The sequence below is a fragment of the Oncorhynchus nerka genome, linkage group LG8, assembly GCF_034236695.1.
Source record: "Oncorhynchus nerka isolate Pitt River linkage group LG8, Oner_Uvic_2.0, whole genome shotgun sequence".
Classification (NCBI taxonomy): Eukaryota; Metazoa; Chordata; class Actinopteri; order Salmoniformes; family Salmonidae; genus Oncorhynchus; species Oncorhynchus nerka.
The window spans coordinates 24,992,248-25,016,049 of NC_088403.1; the positions used below are offsets into that span (position 1 = coordinate 24,992,248).

The 23,802-nt window shown below is 43.0% G+C and overlaps 1 pseudogene; it reads right to left on the reverse strand.

Annotated features, from left to right (window-relative positions):
- Window positions 1–14,709, reverse strand: part of LOC115133798 (acyl-CoA synthetase short-chain family member 3, mitochondrial-like) — a 39,109-nt pseudogene extending 24,400 nt beyond the window's left edge.
- Window positions 14,710–23,802: the final 9,093 nt, after the last annotated feature.

Sequence of the window (23,802 nt, forward strand, 5' to 3'; positions counted from 1 at the left end):
TGCGTATTGGTCCGATCCTTGCTACACCTCTTCAGATGAAGAGAAGGAAATCTGTTACAATATCTTCAAATTAGACATGTGTAGGATCCCTTGCCATTCAAGATGTCCACCCATGTCCATTCCTCCTTTTCACCACGCTGCTTGGTCCTTTGGTGGTGGGTAGTTCTGTAATGGCCGTTGGTGGAAGAAGGTGAGGACCAAAGAGCAGCGTGGTATGTGTTCATCTTTTATTTATGAACTGAACACTGAATGGAAAAAACAACAAAAGAGAATGAACGAAACCGGAACAGTTCTGTCTGGTACAGAACACAAAAACAGAAAACTACCCACAAACACAGGTGGGAACAGGCTACCTAAGTATGGTTCTCTAATCAGAGACAACGATAGACCGCTGCCTCTAATTGGGAACCATACCAGGCCAAACACAGAAATACAGAACAAAACATAGAATGCTCACGCCCTGACCAAACCAAAGTAGAGACATAAAAAAGGAACTACGGGCAGGATGTGACAGACCTAGGTCTGACTATCAGTGATGAGTTATGGGCGGAGGTTTGCAACAGGGTATACGGCTCCTCTACTAATATTAAAAGTGAAAATCTAATTACACATTTTTGTATGAATTTTATTACACTCCTTTGAGACTCCATATAATGAAAACAGACATGTCTCCTAACTGTAAAATATGTACCTCTGAAAGTGGAACCTATATGCATGTATTTTGGAGCTGTAGAGAGATTGTATAGATTGCCAGAATCTGGCATACTGCTGCACAGAAAATACTAGATGTACAGTTTAATATGACCCCGTGTATCTATCTTCTTAATAGAGAAAAGGCTGAAGACAGAGAAAATGTGCTTATGACTATTACATACTTTGCTAAGAAATGTATTATTCTATTGTGGGCCTCTAATACCCCTCCTACATTTAAAATCTGGGTTGACCAGATTGTTGACTTTCTCCATCTTGAAAAGCTCACTTATGACCTCCACAAGAGACAACCCAAGCTTTATAGACTCTGGTCTCCACTATTGAACTGTATTTCAAATTGGACATAGTGAATGGGGAGATTAGGGAAATGAGCAGATACATTGCGTAAGGTGCTGTAAAATCTAAAAACGAATTATTGGCTCGTCATCTCAGCGAAGGCTAGAAATAGCTAATAAGAACCTTGATAGTGCTGCTGTGTCACGGTCGTCCTCCTCTTCATCTGAAGAGGAGAGGCGAGAAGGATCGGAGGACCAATATGCAGCGTGATATGTGTTCATGTTGAATGTTTAATTAAAGAAAGAACGGAACACTGAAAACACTATACAAAAAACAGTAAACAAAATAACAACCGTGAAGCTAATGTGAGCTGCGCTGAAACAAGCCATCAACATAGACAATCACCCGCAAACAAACAGTGCATCCCAGGCTACCTAAGTATGATTCTCAATCAGAGACAACTAATGACACCTGCCTCTGATTGAGAACCATACTAGGCCAAAACATAGAAATACCCCAAAACATAGAAAAACAAACATAGACTGCCCACCCTACTCACGCCCTGACCATACTAAATAAATACAAAACAAAGGAAATAAAGGTCAGAACGTGACAGTACCCCCCCCCAAAGGTGCGGACTCCGGCCGCAAAACCTTGACCTATAGGGGAGGGTCTGGGTGGGCGTCTGTCCGCGGTGGCGGCTCTGGCGCGGGACGCGGACCCCACTTGACCATTGTCTTAGTCCGCTTTATTGTCCGCCTCCATGGTTTACTAACCATGGCCACCCTTCTCAATGACCTCACTGGACAGAGGGGCAGAAGCTCTGGACAGAGGGGCAGAAACTCTGGACAGAGGGGCAGAAGCTCTGGACAGAGGGGCAGAAGCTCTGGACAGAGGGGCAGAAGCTCGGGACAGAGGGGCAGAAGCTCGGGACAGAGGGGCAGAAGCTCGGGACAGAGGGGCTCTGGTGCCTCTGGGCTGGGAGGCTCCGGCAGCAGCGCCGGACAGGCGGGAGACTCCGGCAGCAGCGCTACTAAATAAATACAAAACAAAGGAAATAAAGGTCAGAACGTGACATGCTGCAAGTTTTATATATATGTTTATTTATTTTTCTTATATATATATATGTTTATTTTTGTTCTTTGTGCGTATGTGTATGTACATGTATTTAGGATATGTGTGTGTATGTATATATATATATATATATATATATATATATATATAAATATATATACACTGCTCAAAAAAATAAAGGGAACACTTAACAGCACAATGTAACTCCAAGTCAATCACACTTCTGTGAAATCAAACTGTCCACTTAGGAAGCAACACTGATTGACAATAAATTGCACATGCTGTTGTGCAAATGGAATAGACAACAGGTGGAAATTATAGGCAATTAGCAAGACACCCCCAATAAAGGAGTGGTTCTGCAGGTGGTGACCACAGACCACTTCTCAGTTCCTATGCTTCCTGGCTGATGTTTTGGTCACTTTTGAATGCTGGCGGTGTTTACACTCTAGTGGTAGCATGAGACGGAGTTTACAACCCACACAAGTGGCTCAGGTAGTGCAGCTCATCCAGGATGGCACATCAATGCGAGCTGTGGCAAGAAGGTTTGCTGTGTCTGTCTGCGTAGTGTCCAGAACATGGAGGCGCTACCAGGAGACAGGCCAGTACATCAGGAGACGTGGAGGAGGCCGTAGGAGGGCAACAACCCAGCAGCAGGACCGCTACCTCCGCCTTTGTGCAAGGAGGAGCAGGAGGAGCACTGCCAAATCACATTGTAGGATTTTTTATACATTTATTTGCAAATTATGGTGGAAAATAAGTATTTGGTCACCTACAAACAAGCAAGATGTCTGGCTCTCACAGACCTGTAACTTCTTCTTTAAGAGGCTCCTCTGTCCTCCACTCGTTACCTGTATTAATGCCACCTGTTTGAACTTGTTATCAGTCCTCCATTTGATATTTAAGTGCATAGATGACATGTATTTTTCCCCGCTGCCCCTGCTTCAAGACAGGTGCATGATAATGGTCCATTCTAAATCAAAACAAATTTCACACATATGTTATTTAGTATATGTAAAGTGTGAATTAATTATATATTATCACTTGTGAATGATGCCCAGCATAAGGCAAGATACAGCACATGCTTTTTTTTGTGACTTTTTCAAATCATAGTTTGAGAATGTTTTATTAGCGGGAAAATACCATTCGCGCTTATAGCCTACTGCCGTGTGCGCATTACTGCGCTCATAATGTGAAGAAATAGCCTAATAGTTTATCAACATTTTAAGCTGTTGTGTCAGGCTCATTGCTTAAAACAGTTTTTCTGATGCTAGTGGTTCTATTAATTTGGCATCTATCGTATCTGTCCCAGTCTATGTTTGGAATATTTATTTCTCACACAGAATAGAATAGGTCAACTTTTGTACTATGGGGGATAGTAGATTGACATAGTCTAGTGCTTTTGCTGTTCGTTAGGCCTTCTCATCTTGTTGGCTGATGAAAAGTACATCTGGACAGTTCTTCCAATATCTTCAATATGTGAAGTTGGGTCCCCGATGTGTCGGTCTTCACTTGTATCAGGTGAGAAAGACCCGATCACATTATGGAGAGCCATGGGAGCGAGAGGTGCTTCAGCACGAAGCTGGGAGAAGGGGATTATAATTGGTATGTTCAGTCCAAGGGCACAATGGCTACTAGCCACAAAAGGCATGGATTTTTTAGGGGGCATTACGGCCACACAAAGGGGATGCAGCCGGGAAATTCGAGGCATTATCAAGTGCTTGTCAAATTGTGAATGAGAGACTGATGAAGTGTGTACAGCCTGCACAAAAAACAAAGCAGAAATCATGGCTTCCATGCAACTTTTTTTAAATCAACATTAGTCGCATCATGCAGCCTTAGAAATAACATATAGGAGTACCTGTTTCTTTGTTAACCCCTCAACATAGAATAGCCGCATGTGCGGACTCCCTCAAATTGTTTGGAGAAAATATCCTTTCTATGTTATTCAGCTTTTTTCAATTGTATTCTTCATACTATAAAATAATGCTATGGAATTCTAAGCAAATCTTGTCTTCTAAATTAACTATTGTAGCCCACAGCCATATGGCATACCACATCAGTATCTAACATAAGGACAACTCAGAGTATGCTATTCTGTTCTTCTGAAATAGACTACATTTTCTTCATATCATATCATGTTTCTTTAGATTTATTGTGAAGGTGTAGGCTATATTAAATCGATTTGTTATACTTTTTCAAATGTAGATGTTCCAAAGGTCTGCATCAGTGGTTGTATGTTATGCGTGGAACCCAGCAGATGCTAAATGCATTTATGTCACACCCTGATCTGTTTCACCTGTCTTTGTGATTGTCACCACCCCCCTCCAGGTGTGTCGCCCTTCTTCCCCATTATCCTCAGTGTATTTTACCTGTGTTCTCTGTTTGTCTGTTGCCAGTTCATGTTGTTTAGTCAGGCCTACCAACGTTTTTTCCCGTACTCCTGTGTCACGCCCTGACCTTAGTTATCTTTGTTTTCTTTATTATTTTGGTTAGGTCAGGGTGTGACAAGGGTGGTTTGTTTAGTTTTTGTATTGTCTAGGGGGTTTTGAATGTCTAGGGGATTTTGTATGTCTAGGGGGTTTTGTATGTCTAGGGGGTTTTGTATGTCTAGGGGTTTATATGTCTATGGTTGCCTAGATTGGTTCTCAATCAGAGGCAGCTGTTTATCGTTGTCTCTGATTTGGGACCATATTTAGGTAGCCATATGCCTTGGATAGCTTGTGGGTTATTGTCTATGTGTAGTTGCCATTGTCAGCACCCGGTTTATACAGCGTCACATTTGTTTTGTTATTTTGTAAGTTTGTTTAGTGTTTCTTCGTTTATTAAAGAGTGTGTATTCATATCACGCTGCTCCTTGGTCTCCTCCTTACGACGAACGTGACATCCTGTCTGTCTCTAGTTCCTGTTTTCTAGCTTTCCCGGTTTTTGATCATTCTGCCTGTCGTTCTGTACCTTGTTATACCACCCTGGATTACTGTCGAAACTGTCTGCATCTTGGTCTTCTCCCGAGCCTTGATCATTTATGTTAATTAATGGTCAATTACCGTGAGACCAGCAGTTATTTGCTTGACAATCACCGGTTGACAAAATTTCATGACCGCCACAGCTTAGATGCAACTCAATGTTAGGAAGGTGTTCCTAATGTTTGGTATACTCAGTGCATATATAGGCTTTTGAGAAAACCAAAGTAACCTAATGGTCACCTGAAAAGACAAAGGAAGGCTCATACTGTATATTGCATCAACTGGAGCTGTTGCACTGTGGCACATTGGCTCATGATAACTAACAGTGGATGACTCAGTAAAACACCAAAAGCCCCGTTTTGCGTGGTAACTCCTGTGGGTTACTGCTGCTGAGTTAACAACACCCACTTCCAGGGAGGTCTGGGAGACAAAGAGCCATCTCCCCAAACATGCTAATCTGGGCTGAGATCCAAGACAGTGTTAGGTGGATTCTCTCTCACTCTCACCCGTACATTCTCAAGGTCCATGTCTATTTTTTTATTCCATATTTAACACAGATGTCTGCTCTTCCCCGGTCGATTCTCTGTCAGGCACGCAGAATAATAAATAAAAAATGGTACAAGGAATCCAATGCCTCTCTCGTGCCGCCTTCTCTACCACATTTATCACTGTTTTGTGGGACTGGGGGTAAGGGAGAGAGGGACATTCATACGATGGCTCGCTGCCTGGAACATGGGCTGGAATCACCCACCAAGTGGCTAATAGGGTCTTAGTGACTCTAAAGTCATTCGAAGGTGACAGGGGAAACAGGGGGAAACAATGCAGTATAGCCCTGCACTCAAGACCCCAATTACACATCTCATCACCAATATAGACAGTGATGATTGGGAGGTATTATATACAAAATGAATCACACACTTTCACCAACAAGAAGAACTTTCCCTCCTTATCCATTGTAAAGCTACTAGACCACAGCACGCGGTCTATGAATGATGAACTGTGAATTGCTCTGAAAGGACTAGTATTAATGAGGTTAGATTGAGAAGCTGATTAAGTTAATTGGGTGGCTGTGGGAGCGTAGTGAAAGCCTCAGGGCACTCTATGACCATTGCAGAGCAGCCCCAAATCCTTGTGGGCTAATTCCTCTTCTTAGCACGGCACTTAGTGAAAGAAATGGCCTTTCCTCTGGTGCTCTGTATACGGTATAAGTGCGAAGCATGAATTAAATCGGGAGCATAGTCCATGCACTTAATGCCTGCAGGGGGCTTTCAAGGAAGAGTTATACTGTGGAGATATAGCTATTTGTTACGCCTTCTCAAGGCCGAATTAATGTCAATGGGCTGATCAAATACTACCAAGGCGGCAATAACAATTCACTCACATTGACAATTCCCCTAAGATAGACTAAAACTATAATAGATTAACATTCTCAAAAGGTGCTCAGAGAATAGAGTCCTGCATTTATAATTTGTTACAACTATTCTTGAATTCTGAGCCTTTAAATGAGATATAGGGGAAATGTTGGGTCAGATGTAATACCACAACCGGTATCAAGAAATGGAACCATCGTCCTAGTGTAGCATGTAGTGTCCATTATGATGTTCCAGTAGCAAATGACCAGTCTGCCACCAGTGGTCCAGTACCGGCACTCCAACGCTCCTTTTGGCCCAGTTCAGAGTCTCCACATCACAGCGCTCTCCAGCCAAGAAAAGGCTCTTCACTCTGGAGGAACAGAGAGAGCAGTCAGGCTAGAGTAGTGGCAGATCTATAATGAAGCAATAAGGCCCGAGGGGGTGTAGTATATGGCCAATATACCACGGCTAAGGGCTGTTCTTATGCATGACGCAACACGGAGTGCCTGGATACAGCCCTTAGCCGTGGTATATTGGCCATATACCACAAACCCCTGATGTGCCTTACTGCTAATATAAACTGGTTACCAACATAATTAGAACAGTAAAAATAAATGTTTTTTGATACCCATGGTATACGGTCTACGGCTTCAGCCAATCACAGTTCGAACCACAAAGTTCATAAAAAAATATTTAACAGCCAAGGAAGGTTACGACTGTGTTTTCAAGTTATATTAAACTGAGTTGTGCCAGTAGCAAGGTGGAAAAAAAGCAATAAGCTGGAGTTTTCCCATTAGACTATAATTGCCTTACGAGTCTCAGACAAACTTGCACAAAAACGTGTACACAAAACAGTCCATATTGTTTCTGTTGATCTGAGTAAAAATCCCCCTCTAGCTGTGGTTATATACAGTTGAAGTCGGAAGATTACATACATTTTAGCCAAATACATTTCAAATCAGTTTTTCACAATTCCTGACATTTAATCCTAGTAACAATTGCCTGTTTTAGGTCAGTTAGGATCAACACTTTCTTTTTAGAATGTGAAATAATAGTTGAGAGAATTATTTTTTTCAGCTTTAATTTCTTTCATCACATTCCCCCAGAGGGTCAGAAGTTTACATACACTCAATTAGTATTGCCTTTAAATTGTTTATCTTGGGTCAAACGTTTCGGGTAGCCTTCCACAAGCTTCCCACAATAAGTTGTGTGAATTTTGTCCCATTCCTCCTGACAGAGCTGGTGCAACTGAGTCAGATTTGTAGGCCTCCTTGCTCACACACGCTTTTTCAGTTCTGCCCACAAATGTTCTATAGGAATGAGGTCAGGGCTTTGTGATGGCCACTCCAATACCTTGACTTTCTTGTCCTTAAGACATTTTCTTGCTGAGCGGCCTTTCAGGTTATGTCGATATAGGACTCGTTTTACTGTGGATACAGATACTTTTGTACCTGTTTCCTCCAGCAGCTTCACAAGCTCCTTTGCTGTTGTTCTGGGATTGATTTGTACTTTTCGCAACAATGTGCACTCATCTCTAAGAGACAGAACGCTTCTCCTTCCTGAGCGGTATGACGGCTGCGTGGTCCAATGGTGTTTATACTTGCGTATTATTGTTTGTACAGATGAACGTGGTACCTTCATGCGCTAGGAAATTGCTCCCAAGGATGACACAGACTTGTGGAGGTCTACCATTTTCTTGGCTGATTTATTTTGATTTCCCCATGATATCAAGCAAAGAGGCACTGAGTTTGAAGGTAGGCCTTGAAATACATCCACAGGTACACCTCCAATTGACTCAAATGATGTCAATTAGCCTATCAGAAGCTTCTAAAGCCATGACATCATTTTTGGGAATTTTCCAAGCTGTTTAAAGGCACAGTCAACTTAGTGTATGTAAACTTCTGACCCACTTGAATTGTGATAGTGAATTATAAGTGAAATAATCTGTCAGTAAACAATTGTTGGAAAAATTACTTGTGTCATGCACAAAGTAGATGTCCTAACCAACTTGTAAAAACTATACTTTGTTACCAAGAACTATGTGGAGTGGTTGAAAAACGAGTTTTAATGACTCCAACCTAAGTGTATGTAAACTTTCGACTTCAACTGTAGATAAAGCCATGCTAATATTCACTCAGGGACCTTGACATGGTCTGATAAAGCAGAGAAGACTTCATTTGCTGCCAAAACGTCTGAGGCCATACAGTTTCCATGGCCTCCTGCCACACATAACAACTCGAGGAATTCTAATTCAAATAGGCCTCAGAGGAGGCTGGTGGGAGGAGCTATAGGAGGACAGGCTCATTGTAATGGCTGGAATGGAATCAATAGGACGTTATCAAACATTTCCATACTGTATATTCTCTTCCGGTAATTAAAATGAGCCTGTCCTCCTATAGCTCCTCCCACCATCCTCCTCTGATTGGTCTGTTATCTGCTGATCTTTTCTCCGTATTCTACACAGCACACCACTTAAATTTAAATCTCACCCGTGACACCTTGCCCTGTGTTCCCTGCTCCTACTTTGGAACAATCTGACTACAGATGTTGGGAGAAGGGGAGAGACAGGCAGCCATGGATGGTTGGATCTGTGTGTAATTTATGCAAGTGGGTGGGTGAAGGCCAAGCACATTTCTCCATATCTTCAGAGGCCCAGATTCAGGCTTGGACAGGCAACAATAGTCCCACAGTACTATACCTAACATAGTCCCAACTGGGTAAGTTTGTGTCTCATTAGCAAGAATGAGAGAGGAAACATTTGCCCCCATAATTGCATTTAGTATGCATGTGCTTGTGTGTCTGTATGTGCACCTTGTACGCGTCATCTTGCAATGAGAAGGTATATCAATTGCACATATATTCCTTGAAAGATGGCACATGACATCCCAGATAATGCATGATATAAATCCTGCAAATGTTAAGCAAACAGGCAGAGTGAGTCACAAGCCAAGCTTCCTGGTGCTACAAGCTGGAAATTGTTATTGACCGAAATCATGAACGTTGTCCCCCATAAGTAAGAGTCTGCTCTGCCTGTGAGCATTGAGTTAGTGCTCCGGGCTATGTTAATAAGGGCTATGAAATGGTGCTTGCTCCATGGTGCTGTGATTGTTCCTCTGTGTGGGTTGAACAGCAGAGCTAGACGCGACTCCTATACCAGAGTTCTCCAAACCCGCTTTTCTATTACTTTTCTGACATCTGGGGTGACGAGTGAAATTGCTCAAGCTTGCTGATAATGCTCCAAGGCCATTACAGGAATCAACTCATGTGTCGTAATAACAATAGTCATCGTGAAGTACCCAGCGAGAATGAAATACTGGGCTGAAAATGGCAATTTTGTGGTTTTGGCATGTCTGCACCTTTCAACACTTGGAAAGTGCTACACAGGAAAATCTGATTTTCTGAAAATCAGCACATAGGAAAGTGCATTCATAATGACTTTGTGGCACTGGAGGAGGCAAGCCCTCTTGCCGTGCCCTTCCAGCGCCTTCTTCTTATTTAAAAAATGTTTGCGAATCGTAACCAACTGACAGGTGCATACACCACTACCTACTGTACTGGCGTGTGAGGCCGGTCACAACCTATCTATCCTTCCAGCGCCTTTCCGGCACTTTCTCTGTTGGGAGGCTAATGGATAATAAGTCAATCAAGTGTGTGATTGGCTGGACAATCAGCCCCGACAGTTGATTAAGCTGCTGCTGCTGCTCACATTCGAGGGACAGGACTGGAGATACAGTAGCAGCCGACAGTTTGGGGCTGAAAGGTTATCTTAAACTGAGAGTCTTTGTTATTTGAAGTTATACTTTAAGAGTTTTATTTATAAGCATTATTGTTGGTAAGTGTTGAAATAAAGCCTGATTTCTGTTGGTAAGTGATGAAATAAAGCCTGATTTCTGTTGGTAAGTGATGAAATAAAGCCTTATTTCTGTTGGTAAGTGATGTAATAAAGCCTGATTTCTGTTGGTAAGTGATGTAATAAAGCCTGATTTCTGTTGGTAAGTGATGTAATAAAGCCTGATTTCTGTTGGTAAGTGATGAAATAAAGCCTTATTTCTGTTGGTAAGTGATGTAATAAAGCCTGATTTCTGTTGGTAAGTGATGTAATAAAGCCTGATTTCTGTTGGTAAGTGATGTAATAAAGCCTGATTTCTGTTGGTAAGTGATGTAATAAAGCCTACGTTTGAAGCGTTCACTCTGCCTCACTGACCCTCTGTACCTGGAGACCCTCTGATCCATGACAGTGGCTTCTCCCCAGGCTCTGTCACGAGTGGCAATAGTTGTTATGGGCTCTGTGGTATATTTTAGCACAGGATTTGGTGCAATTAGCTACCCATGTGGTGTTACTGAGCTAGGAGCTGAGAAGAGGCTACTGCAGTGAGCTTATCAGAGAGATCGTGATGAATATTTCATATGCTATCCACCCACATCATATTACTACCAAAATGTCTATGGCCTACTGATAACGGTGCCATACACTGAGGAGATGCCAGCAACAACCCGTTCATAGGAGTAACCATCCACACGTGAACTAAGGCGATTTAGTGTCTTAATGCTTAATAAAGTGTTCTCAAAACGCTTGCCTTTCAAACTACAAGTTTATAATCAATTCATGAGAAAGAGGGGAAATAGAGTTGACGTTTTAATTGACATGGATTGCTATTGTATTCAACTTTACTGGATTGCGTTCTTTTTACATTCACTGAGAACATCCTATTTCCTGAGCTGTAAAATGACACGTCTAGTGTCTGCTTCTTGACTGTTAACATTGCTAGTAGAGAAGGGAGAAGAATAGTTTTGATGGTTGTCTGTTTTGTCTCCAGGCAAGGAAACACAAAGGTCAACTGGATATTCGACTACTGTCTGAGTCTGCCTGGATTCTGGAAACATCTCACATTGTGGTTGTTGTGTTTGCGCATCAATTCTCTCTCAGTGAATTGCTGTAGTCTTTCACTAACCTGCTCCCTCTGGGAGAAAGACAGTCATGGAAAGATGCTGCATGGCACATGACTAAACCAACAACTGAAGTATAGTCCATCATAACAACTAGCAGAAAGAAGGTCATGTCATAGTCCAGGGAAAACAATGAATTCAATCCCTTTGGGATTTGTGTCTCAGGTCTGCCTGGAGCAGTCGAGGCAAAACCCTGTTCAGAAACAGCACACAAAATACCTTCAAATTCCCCACATTCAGATTATTCAACGGCAAACTATGACCAAAGATCAAAGCCCCTGCTTTATGATGCAGGTATGGAGAAAAATCTAAATAAGTGGAGTTACCACCACACCCCCCTCTATTTTCACATTATACCTGATCAACTGTGATTCTGTTTCAAAATATTAAGGAACCAAAACTGTATTTTCCACAGATTTATTATCAATATAAATGATGACATTTCCCATGGGGATAACAATCACTCCAGTCCCTGGAACCAGGCACCATCAAAGATGGCATTGCCTGAGGCTCTCTACAGCACTCAGTGATTCCCTGTGTGTTTAGCAGCGTGGCAGCAGCACAGTATTATGTAATAGGAATGAATGCCCTGCCGGTGTTTTATCCATCCTGATTAAACCTCAATCAGGTCTAAATGGGAACACAGGTTGTGAGTGATGAGCCTGGGCCAGGCAGGGACACTGCTCCAGCAGATGGACAGAGACTAACAAGAGAGTGGGCAGGCAGGGACACTGCTCCAGCAGATGGACAGAGACTAACAAGAGAGTGGGCAGGCAGGGACACTGCTCCAGCAGATGGACAGAGACTAACAAGAGAGTGGGCAGGCAGGGACACTGCTCCAGCAGATGGACAGAGACTAACAAGAGAGTGGTCAGGCAGGGACACTGCTCCAGCAGATGGACAGAGACTAACAAGAGAGTGGGCAGGCAGGGACACTGCTCCAGCAGATGGACAGAGACTAACAAGAGAGTGGGCAGGCAGGGACACTGCTCCAGCAGATGGACAGAGACTAACAAGAGAGTGGTCAGGCAGGGACACTGCTCCAGCAGATGGACAGAGACTAACAAGAGAGTGGGCAGGCAGGGACACTGCTCCAGTAGATGGACAGAGACTACCAAGAGAGTGGGCAGGCAGGGACGCTGCTCCAGTAGATGGACAGAGACTAACAAGAGAGTGGGCAGGCAGCGCCAAAACCTTCAGCCAGTGGGGGACAACACTGGATATGGATGAAAGGTACCCAGTCCCTGAACGTTGAGAGGAATAAAGGATAGGCCTACTTCAAGTGGGCAGAAAGGGTACAGAACAGAGCTAGCCACGACCGTTGTTGAATGGTCCCTCTCCACAGTGTTATGTCAATATGTGGGGATTGGGTGGTGAGGGTACCTGGTGAGGGGGTACTGAGCCCCTATGGCGGAATGGGTGTCCTGCTGGCGGATGGCTCGGATGGCAGTGGGCGCGGTGAACATGGAGGAACAACCATGCTCTGACAGCACGCGGAAGAACGCCCCGGCATCCGGTGTCCCAACAGGCCTGCCCTGCATAGAGAGAGAGAGATCCGTTACAAACCCAAAACGCCTGAGGACATAAGCTTACATGAACACGCCAGTTGGGTATTGAAGTGTAGCGGGACATTCAGAGCAAGCTGTTTTTAGAGGCTTGCGGTAGTAATGACTCAGCCAGCCACCTATCAAACAGAAGAACAGTACTAAGGCCATGAAGTTCTCTTACTACTGACGTTCCGCACCATTAACACTTCCACTGTGCCGAACAGAATGAATATTCATGGAAAGATCTGTTTGAAATGGAGACAAAATTATATTTGGAGCCCAGACAGATGGGCTGAAACTGATGAATAGAAACAAGATTAATCTATTGAGAAAGTATTGTGCACCAACAAAAGTCGCAGTGAGGAAGAGCCCACGGGCGAGCGGAACCGATATTCATTCTCTAAAGGTTCAGTCGGCGAGGTTGCTCCACATGATAGGAGAGAGAGAGAGATGAGGCGTGAGAGAGACGAGGCGTGAGAGAGAGAGAGAGGGACAGATTAAAATGAGCTGGGAAATCAACAACAACAGACTCGAGGGCCTTCATTTCCTCCCAGTGTGAATATCTATGACTGTGTATTAATCAGTGAGAGGACAGAAGGTTGTGCGGAGCAGGGTAGACAGGAGCAATGCATTCCACAAGGAAAATGCAGCCACAGACAACAGGCTCTGGATAAAGCCAGGCTGATGAATTCAACACCCACCTCCAATCCTCCAACAGCCACAGAGACCAAAAGTCTAATTAGGCAGATAGCCTCCATGAGCAGTCCTACCTCCCCACCCCTCTACTCCCAACCCCTGGGGTCATTTGCCCAGGGCCCAAACACAGCAGAATCACCAGCTGCTCTTCATACAAATAACTTCCACAAACCAACCTAACTGGGCCTTTTCGGGCCAGTGAATATTAGTTTAATGAGGCCGGGGTAAATTTGCAATGATGATCATGTGCATGAATATCAAAAGGCTGGTTGTCTGAAATCTCATATACTCATGCGTCATTAGGAGTAAATTTTTCTTGCGCTCATTGTCTTTAACTAGAGTAATCTGCGAAGCATTTGGAATCACTGAGTGAAAGGGACAAGTCCTTGAGAAAGTTGAGTTTGTGTGTTTTTCTGGAGTTAATTGACCAATAGTGACCCGTTCATAGGTCATTATAATAGGCCTATGTAGGCTACGGTACATACCTCGTATAGAATGGTAGTGTTGCCTAACAGATTGTTACGGCTGTGTAAGGGAAGCGAAGTCAGGTGCAGGAGAGCAGAGTAGAGTAAACTTTTATTCCGGTCAAAAAATAGGCACAAAATGACTAAATCTAAGTGCCCAAAAACACAGAACAATAAACAAAAGTATAGTGCATGAACATACACCATTAACAATAAACAATTACACACAAAGACATGGAGGAGAACGGAGGACTAAAATACATGTAGTGTGATTATGGAATGAAAACCAGGTGTGTATGAAACAAGACAAAACAAATGGATATATGAGAAATGGAGCAGCGATGGCTAGAAAGCCGGTGACATCGATCGCTGAACGCCGCCCAAACAAGGTAGAGGAGCCGACTTCAAAGAAAGTCGCGACACAGATGTGGGAGTGGCCCACTACCCTTGCCCAGGTCAGACGCTGCCCACCATACCAAGTAGAGAGTAGGCAGAGAAAGAAGAGAGAATCCATACTGTACTATGTTTGTGCATGTTTATGGTGTATGTTCTGTAATACAATGATAAAGAACACTGGAGATGTTTCACATGGACTTACTTCACCAGGCTTGAGGCCATAAATGTTTGCCATGGTCCCCGTCAACATCACAGCGTACCCAGCAGTATCCCTGACAACGCCCTGAGGGGAAGATATAGAAAAGAGGCAAACGTTGATGCAAGACGAATGCAACAAGCTCTTAACAGGTTCATTTATTTTATTATACATTCAAACCCTTGTATAAATCTTGGTTTTTCAATTCAACTATTTCGTGAGGCCATCTTTGCGATGTATGGTAACATAACCTGTAGGAGTTCAGCTGTTTCCTCCATAGATCTCACTGGTGACGACGAGACTGAGAACAGCAGGCCAGCGGGTGGATTTTTCATGTTATCTGGGTGCTAAAGACAAAGGGAGCTATCTGGAGCTGTGTTTTTCCAATATAGAGCCACCTCCAGTCAATTTTTCAACCTCCTGCATGGTTCACCTCATTTTCAGTACTACTGGTTCTGGTTTAAAAATTGTCTCATCTATCTCACGGTGGTAAAGTTTAGAATGAACTTGAATCACATTTGCAGAGCCATGGAATGTCTACTGTAGTATATGATACTCACTACTTGCATTAAACTGTGAAATTGACTGGATTCCTTATGATAAAAGTCGTCAGACACAACTGGGCAAAAACTGGTTGAATCAACGTTGTTTCCATGTCATTTCAACCCCCAAAAAATGCAATGTGATGATGTTGAATGAAAATGGAAAATGGATTGGATTTGAAAAATGTAATCATCGTAAGGGAGATGTTTATTCTGTTTATTCACCCAACTTTTAACCTAAATCGAATGAAATTGTGACGTTTTTTGTTGATTTCACATTAGTTGACAACACAACCAAATTTAAATCAAACCTAGACATTGAACTGATGTCTGTTCCCAGTGAGTCTTTACACCCCTTCCTGTAATGAACTTGTTGTGTCGAGTCAGAGTGCTGTACCTTAGGAGTTCCGGTGGTCCCAGACGTATAGAGGATGGCTGGCAGGGAGAGACACACAGTCATGAGGACGTGCAGTGGACATCTCCTCCTCCCAGTCCAGACTGAGGTCAGTTCTCCTGTTGCAGACAATCAACCAGGAGAGATGGATTCATTTCCATGACATATTCAAGAGACACACATTCAATCATTTCTACCACGTGGACATAAAAGACAGATTAAAACAGATCCATTAGTTGTGCACAACTCAACAAGGCTCATCCGACCACCAATGCCATATTGCTCAAGAAACGTTTTTTATAGTGGTCACAACTTGGGTTTTCAATTGTGCATTTTTCAATAAGTGAGCTTTCATGATGCAGAACATGCGGAATTCCAACTGCCCAAAGGCCGAGGGAAAGGAGAGAAGACCCCCAAAGCCTTGAACTGTTTTTTAATTGTTCTCTCCTCTTCCAAAATAATACAATCCAGTAGTAGGACCCTTCTCTGATTAATGAGGCCTTATGGGTGGGTTTTGAATTCCACTTCTCTGGAACCACTCGCTGCCTTTCCATAGTGATTACTAGAGTGATTTAACATTCACAAGAGCGGCAATATACCAACGACTTCAACAACAAAAAAAGGGGGACATTCATATTCTCCAACATCGGAGGTATGGTGATTTGCTCAGACAGTTTCCATGACAACATACAACGTATCACCTTAACAGTATCCTCCCTGTGTTGCATAATCAAAAATAGATACTAGAGTAACTGTGCATAAAGGTAACACAGCAGCAATCAGAGTGCAAAACCCCAGACTTTGTGATACATTCCAAACATCGGTGGTACTAATAAAATAGGTGTGAAAGATTGCCTGAGCAGAGTGATTGCAATACTTTGCAAAGCATTTTCAGAATGATTTCCCTGAGCACAGATTTGGCTGTTTTTATGAGTTGAGATGAAACTCATTTCAGTTTCCTGGAGTGCCAACACATTACTGTAAGTGGCTGCTGGCTGTTTTGGGGGAAATTGACTGTCTTTTATTCTACCGGTTCTGCCTGGTTTCACTCTGACCCTGTGCCAGGCTCCCCGCCACAGCCTAGAGGTACGTCTCAGCGTTGCGTGATTCAGTCCCTCATGCGCACCGTTTCTCTCTCCCACCTTTGTTTCAACAGGCCGTTTAGGAGCGACGGATCTGTCGAGCCATCCATAACTCCATACAAGCTCACAGCAGAAACAATCGGATTCATATATACACTAGAACCGGATTCGTGGTCCAGTCAGGAAGTAATAGTATTAAGTAACCAATAGAGAGGATCATGTAAAACTATTGCATGTCAGCAGAGTTATTGTCTTTGGGAAATGGCAGGCATCTCTCGGAGAGAGTTGACGTTAGTGAGTTAGGCCTTACCACAGAGATCATTACCTGTTCCTGTAGTTCTCTAAAAGTGGTTGAGATCATTACCTGTTCCTGTAGTTCTCTAAAAGTGGTTGAGATCATTACCTGTTCCTGTAGTTCTCTAAAAGTGGTTGAGATCATTACCTGTTCCTGTAGTTCTCTAAAGTGGTTGAGATCATTACCTGTTCCTGTAGTTCTCTAAAGTGATTGAGATCATTACCTGTTCCTGTAGTTCTCGAAAAGTGGTTGAGATCATTACCTGTTCCTGTAGTTCTCTAAAAGTGGTTGAGATCATTACCTGTTCCTGTAGTTCTCTAAAGTGGTTGAGATCATTACCTGTTCCTGTAGTTCTCTAAAAGTGGTTGAGATCATTACCTGTTCCTGTAGTTCTCTAAAAGTGGTTGAGATCATTACCTGTTCCTGTAGTTCTCTAAAGTGGTTGAGATCATTACCTGTTCCTGTAGTTCTCTAAAAGTGATGGTCTGCTTGGTTCCAGTCACTGGGCTGTCATAAATGATGGCCGGTTGATCTCCTCGTCCGCTCTCGACATGGCGATCCACCGCATTGTGGCAAACATTCAACTCCCCCCCGGCAAACCTTACAAAGAGAAAACGCCACATTACAGGAAGCATATTGTCATTAAGAGACAATAAATAACTACTGTAATACTTTCACTATAGATCTATCAATGTTGTGAAATAACATAAAGATAACAGTAAGCACATTGTAGCTTGGTCTACAATTAGAGAATGTGTATGATAAGATAAGGGCTGAACACAGACAAAAATGTTTTTCCTGCAACGTACAGGATCTATGTACAACCCCAGAACTTTTGATGAAATGGGACTCTCAACTCATTATGAGCTCTGTTGAGGTACTGAGGTGCTGAGACAAGCAGATGGTGTCTGGATTCCTGTTGTTTTAAATATGCACGCACACAGAAAGATGAGACATCATGCACCGTCGCTCACTAGCCATGCCTGGACTTCAACACTATTACAACACAGAGGTCAATCTAGAGAGCATATGGGATTTTTACCGTGCAGAATTAAAGGTTCATCTTGTGAGGTTTGTCATCAAATACCTTGAACATGGTTTAATAATGTGACCTTGGTGCACAAAATTATTTATGACAACCATTACAAAATATGAGACAATTAAGCACAAGTGCATGATATCTCACTGTTGGATAGTCATAGAATACTAACTGTACGTCCTGTGTACCTAAATGTATCGTCCACACATCTAATGCTTTCAAGTAGTAGGATAAATTGTATAGCTCCAAAGTAGTAGGTGGCGGTAGTGCACAGATCACGTCAACGGGTCTAAAGGTTGTCTCGCGCCGAACTGCGCATGTGCAGGCCGTCTCAAAGCCACTCCTTCAATATATAGATGTTTTTGACGAAAATGAAAACGTGTCACTTTCACAAGGTCAAATCAAATTTGATTAGTCACATGCGCAGAATACAACAGGTGAAATGCTTACACATGAGCCCCTAACCGACAGTGAGGTTTCAAAATATGGATAAGAATAAGAGATAAAAGTAACAAGTAATTAAAGAGGAGCAGTACAAAATAACAATATATACAGGGGGTGCAGGTACAGAGTCAATGTGCAGGGGCACAGGTTAGTTGAGGTAGTATGTACAGTGGGGCAAAAAAGTATTTAGTCAGCCACCAATTGTGCAAGTTCTCCCACTTAAAAAGATGAGAGAGGCCTGTAATTTTCATCATAGGTATACTTCAACTATGACAGACTAAATGAGAAAAGAAATCCAGAAAATCACATTGTAGGATTTTTAATGAATTTATTTGCAAATGGTGGAAAATAAGTATTTGGTCACCTACAAACAAGCAAGATTTCTGGCTCTCACAGACCTGTAACTTCTTCTTTAAGAGGCTCCTCTGTCCTCCACTCGTTACCTGTATTAATGGCACCTGTTTGAACTTGTTATCAGTATAAAATACACCTGTCCACAACCTCAAACAGTCACACTCCAAACTTCACTATGGCCAAGACCAAAGAGCTGTCAAAGGACACCAGAAACAAAATTGTAGACCTGCACCAGGCTGGGAAGACTGAATCTGCAATAGGTAAGCAGCTTGGTTTGAAGAAATCAACTGTGGGAGCAATTATTAGGAAATGGAAGACATACAAGACCACTGATAATCTCCCTCAATTTGGGGCTCCACGCAAGATCTCACCCCATGGGGTCAAAATAATCACAAGGACGGTGAGCAAAAATCCCGGAACCACACGGGGGGACCTAGTGAATGACCTGCAGAGAGCTGGGATCAAAGTAACAAAGCCTACCATCAGTAACACACTACGCCACCAGGGAGTCAAATCCTGCAGAGCCAGTACATGTCCAGGTGTCATGTATTGTCATGTTATGTCTTGTTCCTGTTCTTTCTCTTCACTTCGTTTCCCCCTGCTGGTCGTATTACCTTCTCTCCCTTTCCTTCCCCCAGCTGTTCCTCATCTCCTCTAACTACCTCGTTTACTCTCTCCCACCTGTTCCCTTTTTTCCCTCTGATTAGGTCTCTATTTCTCTCTCTGTTTCTGCTTCTGTCTTTGTCAGATTCTCGTTTGCTTCACCCTTGTCCCGTCCTGTCGTAATCTGCCTCTTCATCAGATGCTACGTGTGATCAGGTACCTCTGTCCTCTACAACCTGCGCCTACCCGGAGAGACCAGCAGTCTGTTGCCGCTAACCCTGCTATTCTCCTCTGCTGCTAGAAGGGGACTCTCCTGTAAAGATCAGAGGACTTTATGATTTATTTGTCGCCCTCTCTGCGGGTTGTCTATTTTGTCAACCGATACATCTGAAGAGGATTTATGTCTTCCCTGTGTTTGGACATTAAAAGACTCTGTTTCTGTTAAACCGCTTTTGGGTCCTCACTCACCTGCATAACACCAGGCCCGTCTGAAGTTTGCTAGAGAGCATTTGAATGATCCAGAAGAAGATTGGGAGAATGTCATATGGTCAGATGAAACCAAAATAGGACCTTTTGGTAAAAACTCAACTCGTCGTGTTTGGAGGACAAAGAATGCTGAGTTGCATCCAAAGAACACCATACCTACTGTGAAGCATGGGGGTGGAAACATCATGCTTTGGGGCTGTTTTTCTGCAAAGGGACCAGGACGACTGATCCGTGTAAAGGAAAGAATGAATGGGGCCATGTATCGTGAGATTTTGGGTGAAAACCTCCTTCCATCAGCAAGGGCATTGAACATGAAACGTGGCTGGGTCTTTCAGCATGACAATGATCCCAAACACACCGCCCGGGCAACGAAGGAGTGGCTTCGTAAGAAGCATTTCAAGGTCCTGGAGTGGCCTAGCCAGTCTCCAAATCTCAACCCCATAGAAAATCTTTGGAGGGAGTTGAACGTCCGTGTTGCCCAGCAACAGCCCCAAAACATCACTGCTCTAGAGGAGATCTGCATGGAGGAATGGGCAACAGTGTGTGAAAACCTTGTGAAGACTTACAGAAAACGTTTGACCTCTGTCATTGCCAACAAAGGGTATATAACAAAGTATTGAGATAAACTTTTGTTATTGACCAAATACTTATTTTTCACCATCATTTGCAAATAAATTCATTAAAAATCCTACAATGTGATTTTCTGGATTTTTTTCCCCATTTTGTCTGTCATAGTTGAAGTGTACCTATGATGAAAATTACAGGCCTCTCTCGTCTTTTTAAGTGGGAGAACTTGCACAATTGGTGGCTGACTAAATACTTATTTGCCCCACTGTACATGTAGGTAGAGTTAATTAAAGTGACTATGCATAGATGACAACAGAGAGTGGCAGTGATGCAACCAGTCAGCTCTCGATGGTGCAGCTGTAGAACCTTTTGAGGATCTGAGGACAAATGCCAAATCTTTTCAGTCTCCTGAGGGGGAATAGGTTTTGTCATGCCCGCTTCACGACTGTCATGGTGTGCTTGGACCATGTTAGTTTGTTGGTGATGTGGACACCAAGGAACTTGAAGCTATTAACCTGCTCCACTGCATCCCCGTCGATGAGAATGGGGCGTGGGGGGCGTGCTCGGCCCTCTTTTTCCTGTAGTCCACAATCATCTCCTTTGTCGTGATCACGTGAGGGAGAGGTTGTTGTCCTGGCACCACATGGCCAAGTCTCTGACCTCCTCTTTGTAGGCTGTCTCGTTGCTGTCGTTGATCAGGCCTACCACTGCTGTGTCATCGGCAAATGTAATGGTGTTGGGGTCATGCCTGGCCGTGCAGTCATGAGTGAACAGGGAGTACAGGACGGGGCTGAGCACGCACCCCTGAGGGGCCCCTGTGTTGAGGATCAGCATGGTGGATGTGTTGTTAAATACCCTTACCACCTGTGGGCGGCCGGTCAGGAAGTCCAGGATCCATTTGCAGAGGGAGGTGTTTAGTCCCAGGGTCCTTAGCTTATTGATGAGCTTTGAGGGCACTTTGGTGTTGAACGCTGAGCTGTAGACAATGAAAAGCATTCTCACATAAAGTTGAAGTCGGAAGTTTACATACACTTAGGTTGAAGTCATTAAAACCTGTTTTTCAACCACTCCACAAATGTCTTGTTAACAAACTATAGTTTTGGCAAGTCAGCACAGCAAAGGACCTTGTGAAGATGCTGGAGGAAACAGGTACAAAAGTATCTATATCCACAGTAAATCAAGTCCTATATCGACATAACCTGAAAGGCAAGGTAGAAGCCACTGCTCCAAAACCGCAATAAAATGGCAGACTACATTTTGCAACTGTATATGGGGATAAAGATCATACTTTTTGGAGAAATGTCCTCTGGTCTGATGAAACAAAAATAGAGCTTTTTGGCCATAATGACCATCGTTATGTTTGGAGGAAAAAGTGGGAGGCTTGCAAGCCGAAGAACACCATCCCAACCGTGAAGCACGGGGTGGCAGCATCATGTTGTGGGGGTGCTTTTCTGCAGGAGGGACTGGTGCACTTCACAAAATAGATGGCATCATGAGGAAGGAAAATGATGTGCATATATTGAAGCAACATCTCAAAACATCAGTTAGGAAGTTAAAGCTTGGTCGCAAATGAATCTTCCAAATGGACAATGACCCCAAGCATACTTCCAAAGTTGTGGCAAAATGTCCTAAGGACAACAAAGTCAAGGTATTGAAGTAGCATCACAAAGCCCTGACCTCAATTCCCATAGAAAATATGTGGGCAGAACTGAAAAAGTGTGTGTGAGCAAGGAGGCCTACAAACCTGACTCAGTTACACCAGCTCTGTCAGGAGGAATGGGCCAAAATTCACCCAACTTATTGTGGGAAACTTGTGGAAGGCTACCCAAAACATTTGACCCAAGTTAAACAATTTAAAGGCAATGCCTACCAACTTTAATGTTGTGAAGCCAAGAAATACATGATTATTTTCTATCTTATGCTGTTCTGATACAAAAGACTCAAGTACATGAACAGGGTGAAGGCATTGGAAATTCATGGAGCATTGGGAACATAAAATATTGTTAATATTAGTCTTGTATCCATATAAAATATGAGTTGCTAATGTCGTTTCACCAACAGATCTGAAAAGAATTTGTCTGTGTACAATAGTATAACAAAAAAAGTTGAATGGTGTTCAGTGAGCAGAGTTTCCTGCACACTGTGTAACCTGCTTCACACTGTGTAACCTGCTTCACACTGTGTAACCTGCTTCACACTGTGTAACCTGCTTCAGACCCCTTATCAAAATGACCTTGTCTGTTTATTTGAAACACTCGGAAATGCTGAGGTCCTTTAGGGTAAAGTTGATCTTAAATGATCTATTGAGGACTCAGATTAATGGCAAATATTGTAGTTAGCAGCTCCTAGGAAAAGCCCTGAGGGTATTTGTAAAATGGCCATACGAAGCCAAGTCTTGTCTCCTCAAGCGCAAGAGTGAAAACACTTAATGTGTTTTATTATTGATCATGATTGCTGTCTCACTTCCCATGGCACTTGCAGTCTCTATAAACCTACTAGAGTGAAGAGCAATGCAACGTGGGAAGTCTTGCAAACATGTTGATTGAAGTGCTTACACAAGACTTGCTTGTGCACATCTTTATCTCGTCACACTGCCGGCGTCTTTCGTTCCTTGACTGCTGTCGGCTCAGATGTTTTCACCCACGGCCCCTGCACTTCATCAATGTCATCGGCCTGTCTCTGGTAATTACCCACAATCCTGCTTACTCCCCAGAAAGATACCTGTGTTGAGTTGGTTCTGGTACCTGAAAACAATGATTGAGCAACTCATCAATCTGGCTGGCGTTTCGGTCCAATGTGATTTACAAATGCCCTGACCAATGTTTTCCATGTGGGTTTTTCAGGCATCAATCAGTGCTTAACACGTAATTCCAAGTAGTGCCATGTAAGAGGATAAATGCATCTCAATTCAATCACCTTTTGACAGAATCCCTTTTGATTTGAACGAAACCTTCCATATATATTTGACCATTATAGAAGTGCTCAGAAAGTGACTTTTTGGATCTGAATGTCAAAACATTCAAGAGATGAAGGTGCTCAAAGTTGACACATTTTGCATACCCTACCATATCAAAAGACATCCATGTCTTCATCACTGGAAAAGATAACCAACAGTTGAGATTGATATTATTTAAATGCTAACAACAGTGTTGTCAAACTTTTTATAATTTCTCGATTTTTTTTTTATAAAGATAATGTTTTAAGCTTTAATGTCAATTATCCAAAAACGTGTAAACTAAAACATCATATTCACTTACAGCATGCTTAGACCCTATTTTACACCATCTAAGGTTTTTGTGTTGTGCCTGACAGCGGTTGAGACACAACATGCTCTTGAATATAGAGTGGGCGTCATGTTGTGGCTGATAAATGTA